This window comes from Zalophus californianus, chromosome 16 (assembly GCF_009762305.2).
Source record: "Zalophus californianus isolate mZalCal1 chromosome 16, mZalCal1.pri.v2, whole genome shotgun sequence".
NCBI classification, from domain to species: Eukaryota; Metazoa; Chordata; class Mammalia; order Carnivora; family Otariidae; genus Zalophus; species Zalophus californianus.
Genome location: NC_045610.1, coordinates 40,711,312 through 40,717,311, shown reverse-complemented (window position 1 = coordinate 40,717,311; position 6,000 = coordinate 40,711,312).

Below are 6,000 nucleotides of genomic sequence, written 5' to 3'. Positions count from 1 at the left end.
ATAAGTGAAGTTGTCTATTGAGTGTGTCTACTGTTGTCAGGTTATTTCACTGAGTTACAATGGTCATGGGTGCGGTTATTTTATACAATGGCTGTGACCCATTAATGGTCTGTGAAGTCATTTTAGTGGATTTTGATCAGCTTGAGAGCGAGAGAGAGAACAGAATAGAAAATAATATGTGTGTGTGTTGGGTTGCAAAATGTGCAGCGTAATTCTTACTTGGGTTGTGATCAAGAGTTCAAGCCCATGGTCTATTCTAGAGCTTGCATTTTCAGTGGGGAACAGAGGACCAGAAGAACTGGCTGACTTGCTTTGGGCCACACAGCTAGTAAGGGGCAGTGCTGGGAGCAGAGACTGTCTAGAAACACCCCCTCCTTAAATGAGAACGAATTCCTAATCCTGCTTTGTCAGCCCTAGAAGGAGGCTCTCCTGCGGTGGAGAAGGGGCCAAATAATTTGGTCCTGCCTTCTGGGTCATCTGCCCTTAGGGCCTGTCACTAAGTACCACAGCCAGGACTTGGGAGCCTTCTCTTACTCTGATACTGGTCAATAGGGAATAAAGGACCCCAGGTTCCCTGTCACTGGGTGGTCGAAAGGGGATTCAGCTCCATGTTGATGACAGCAAAAGGGATCTATGGGTCATGAGTTTAGATGACCCGGCTCACAGCCTACTTGTGGGACATACAGACCTGACCTAATCTCATGGTTTTGTGAAGAAAGTGCTCTTGTCTGAGACCCTCTCCTTCTAGCTCGGGTTTCCCTCTGTGTTCTGGACACCATGTCCGGCTCCTTCCCAGATGCTAGGCCAAGGAGGAGGTGAGCACTTGAAGTGCTTCTTTCCTTTCTGTGAATACCCCTCCTCTGCAGGTGATGGACATGTCAGACAGGTACCCACATAGCACAGGGCTGTGGCTCTACCTTCACAGACTTCAATCACACACCAGACTCAACATTTTAATCCTGGAATTCACTGGAAAGGTATGTGAAGAGCACGAGAGAGTGGATTCCTTACAGAGCCCCAGTGGCTGGGGACTCTTTCTCCCAGAACTCTGATGGCTGTGGGGGAAAACCTGGTGAACAAACTCCTTACTGATTCTGCCATGAAGTATATGGATAGTTCTCCTAAGTGGGATAAATAAACACTAGACAAAGACAAACGAGTTAGGTGAGAACTTGGCTTTTCAGAATGTTTTGGATCTCAGAATTGCAGATAAGGTCTTATGGCCATGTCCTGCTTTATTAGATGTAGTTAGCAACTGAACTCTGCTTTCTGGGGTGTGTGAATCCTCCTAACTCCCAGGGCAGATTTTATAACTTCATTTTCCACAGGAGAAAAATGAAATCTCTGTGGCTTAAAAACCTTAGTCGAGCCAGAACCACACAAGTGTGGCTCCAAAGTGCTGGTTTTCACAATACCACAATGGTTTTCCCATTCTCTCTTTCCTTGTTCTTCTAAGTCACTGCTTCTCAGCTTTGACTGAACACTGGAACCACTTGGGGAGCTTAATACTGATGTCTGAAGAAGAACAAAGCAGGAGGCATTACATTCCCTGATTTCAAGCTATATTATAATGCTATAGACATAAAAACAGCATGGCACTGGCATAAACATAGACACATAGACCAATGTAACAGAATCAAGAGCCCAGAACTAAGCCCATGTATATACATCCAACTAATATTTGACAAGGGAGCCAATAATACTCAATGGAGAAAAGACAGTCTCTTCAATAAATGGTCTGGGAAAACATGGCCATTCACCCCTATCTTACACCACTCACCAAAATTAACCCAAAATGTATTAAAGACTTAAGTGTAAGATCCGGCCCATAAAACTCCTAGAAGAAAACATGGGAAAAAGTAGGTCTTGGTCATGATTTCTTGGATATGACACATAAAGCACAAGTAACAAAATAAAAAACAAGTGGGACTACATCAAAAAGCTAGCATATATTCATGTATTTATAAGCCGTTCTGATTTTTATTTTTCTGAAAACACTAGGCTTTCTAAAGGGGGTGATGATGATGGCTGGAGACCCTGAAAGAGAAGGGAAATGACATTTTTTAAGTGCTTACTCTGTGCTAGGCATTATGTTAGGAGTTCTATCTACCTAGTATCCTTTACTCTTACCAGTAGCCCTGGGTATAAATATCATTTTAAGTGTTCATAGGAGGAAACAGGTGCCTTTAAAGGTTATGCAACTTCATTGAGGTCAGGCAGCTCAGAAATTGAGGTTTGGGTATTTTCTATTCCCATTGCTGGGAAAATTATAAAAAATATGTATATTGGTCTCTTGCCCCCAGTTCCTGGCACAGAACTCCTAAAACTCTTGTAATTTCCTAAGTGATAAGAACACTAGGAGCATCTTTTGTTCCAATATTTGTTTTTTGACGCTGATTTCCGACACAGAGCTCCTAAATCCCTTGGGATTTCGTGGGTGATAAGAATGTTTTTTGTTCTAATAAAGCCACTCTGGGTGGGCTTCTGGATAGGGGCTGGTCACCACAAAGACTAAGCTATGATTAGAATCTTGGCATTTTTCCACCTCAGTGATCGATCATGCCTACATGATAATGCCTCCATAAAAACACCCAAAGTACAGGATTCACAGTGCTTTTGGGTTGGTGAACATGTAGAGGTGTGGGAAGTATGGCTTGGTCAGAGAGGGTCTGAAAGTTCTGCACCCCTTCCCACATATCTTGCCCTATGTGTCTCTTTAGGCTATTCGCCTGTGTCCTTTATAATAAACTGATAAACATAAATGTTTCCCTGAGTTCTGTGAGCCTTTCTAGTAAATTATCAAACCCAAGGAAGGGGTCATGGGAACCCTGATTTATAGCCAGTCATTCAGAAGTACAGGTGACAACCTGGGACTTGTGATTGGTGTCTGAGGTAGGGGCAGTCTTGTGGGACTGAGTCCTTACCTTGGGAGATCTGATGCTAAATCTATGTAGATAATATCAGAATTAAATTGAATTATAGGACGACCAGCTGGTGTCACAGAGAATTGCTTGGTATACAGAATAGACAATTATGAAGGAAAAGTAGATTCTGCACTTGAGCCATCAACAGGGTAATGGGAAAAAAGATGGTGACATATCTGCAGACCTCAGAGTGGAGTGTGGCACCACCCCCATACACCACTGTGGTGCCTTGTCACAAATGTCTCCCCCACTTTAAGTCAGGGACTCTGTCTTTTATAGCTGCATTCCCAACGGTAGGAGGAAAACAACATTGATAAGTGAATAAACTTTGTGGATTATAGGACTGCATCTAAGAAATCTGATGGTAAATCCTACCTAATTTGAATAAAAGTGTGCCTTTTCCATTTGTCAAAGCCCCAAGAGTTGCATACCTAGAATAATAAATTATTTATTACTTACTATTATTATTTATTACTCTTCTCTCAAGAGTCTTTTTGTGATTTTCTTGACCTACAATTTTCTCTGGCACCATTTCCTAACACTGAAAAGACATGACAGTATGAGGCTTCACACACGGGAGCTGTCTTCAATCTCTGCATCCATTGCGTTATATGATGGGTAATGCTCCTATTCAGGGCATGAACCCTTGGATGCCCCATGCATCTTCCTGCAGCAGGAGCCATGCCATAGAAAGGTAGGCTGTGGGCTAGGCAAAATTTCTGGGTGCTAGTCTTCAAGTCCATACCTTTCCCTCCCACTGGTTGAGATGCATCCATCTGTAACAACACCATGTTTGAAAATAGCGTCTCAAGACTACAGCTTGGGCTTTCCTTCTGCAGTAGCCTTCCTGCCTCTAGAGACTGGTATTTCTAAAGTCAGAATCAGTGAGAGAACTTTGTGCACACAGGTGAGTGAAGTAGGATTAAAGCTCCTGTCTCTCACACTGTTTTCACCACTTCTTGTCACTGAATCTGGCTCATATTTGGTCCTCAGGGCCATAGGGACGTTTCTCAAAGGGTCAGGAAGAAAGGCGGTCTTAGATATGAGGGCAGGGATCCTTACCCCACACTGACCTTCTTTGAGAAAAATGCAAATCAGTGGAACCAAATAACTTTACAAAGAGACATACAACATCAGTGTCATTATGCAAAACAGCATACTCAGTAGAAGCCCATGCCAGGACCATGAGGAAGCTTCAGTAGAGAGGAGCGTCACCGGACATAGAAAGCTGCAGCATTGACATTATGAAGTAACAAGTGTTGTGTATTTTGAGATGGAAGAAATCATGAGTTTTAACTAATGGAATGAATCCTGGCAGAGAATAAGGCCGAAAGATAGATTCTATTTAGTGAGTAAAAAAAAAAAAAAATGACTTTATAAGCTAGTTCTCTGGTTTATAGAGAAGCTTGTTGCTATGTGATGAGGCAGAGGAGAGCAACAAAGGGATGTTTGAAGATGTAACCTATGCAGATTGCACCCAGAGGCCTCTGAAGGATGAGTTCGCCTTACCTGGTGATGTCTTCTAATTATGGTGTCTATAAAGAGCTATTCATTGATGAGCTCTGAGTAACCCTTAGGACAGAGCTGACCACTAGTTACCTTTCCTGGGAAACCCAATCTGGACAGAAGTCTCAAATTCTGTATTTCTTCTTGATAGAACTCCAATAGCTTATGTTTCACAGATACATATCTGGTCCCTATAGAGATATCTGTTCAGCTTTTGCTCATTGCTCAGAGGACTGGAAGATATTCATTTTCACAAAGATATAGTTATAACCACTTTGGGGGGTTCTTACTCCACATTAGGCATTCTCAGTCCTAGGGGACAATCTATTTCCTGCCATAAATTTTGAGAGAAAACTTCTGGGACCTTAACAGTCAGCTGTCTTGGTCCCCCGGTACCGAGAGCTTGTCAGGTGTGGGATGTAGTATAATAATTTGGAAATGGAACTTTCTCCTGGGCATCTTTCTGCATGGTCCTTGGAGAAACCTTGCCCTATTTCTTTGGTACCCCAACATTTGTATTTTCTGAGATACAAAGAATAATATAAAATGTCAGATTCTTATTTTAACTTCTTACCAGTTTATAGACCTTATAATCTTTCTTGCTTCTGGCAATGACACAGTTGTTCTCCTATTGGGGGCGTGGGATGAGGGATGTGGGGGTGGTCAAGGTGAAGAGAACAAGAATGGGCTCTGGAGTCAAAAGAAACTGATAGAACAGGCTTTGCCACTTCATATTGGGGTAGATCTTAGAAAAATAACTTTACATCTCTGGTCCTGAATGCCTTATTTATTTCTTTTGTAAAATTAAGATAGGAATATCCACTCTACAGAATGGTAGGAAGGATTAAACAATATATTTTTTTAAGATTTTATTTATTTATTTATTTGAGAGAAAGAGAGAGAGAGAATGAGAAACAGCATGAGAGGGGAGAGGGTCAGAGGGAGAAGCAGGCTCCCCGCTGAGCCGGGAGCCTGATGTGGGACTTGATCCCAGGACTCCGGGATCATGACCTGAGCCGAAGGCAGTCGCTTAACCAACTGAGCCACCCAGGCGTCCCTAAACAATATTTTTGATAAATCTCCTAACACATATGGTAAGTGCTGAATGAAGAAATTTAGAATCAAGGAAGTAAGGCAGGAAAAACTCCCCCATACTGACTTTGATAACTCAGTGCCCATTGAGTTTCAGGGCCAAGTTCTTATTTGGGATTAAAAAAAGATTGTTGTTCATTTTTATTTGTTTCTGGCTTATTCCTGGTCCAGATCAGGCAAGGTTCAGGGTCATCCTCATACTGATGAGCTTCTCAGACAACCGATTTGAAACATCCATGGCTACCCAAGTTTGAGTTGCTTCCTGATGGACAGGAACTATGCCAGGCTTAAATAACCGTACGGCAGGTGTGTGGCATAGTGCCTGGCACATAGAATGTGCCAGGAGATGCATGTTGAATGAATGGATTTAATTAAAATTTTATTGCCCCTCAAACTGAGTTTGAGAGACACACAACTGAAGAAAGAAGAAATGTGAAATTTTTGGTAATCAAAACCCATAATATCTACCAGCAAAGAA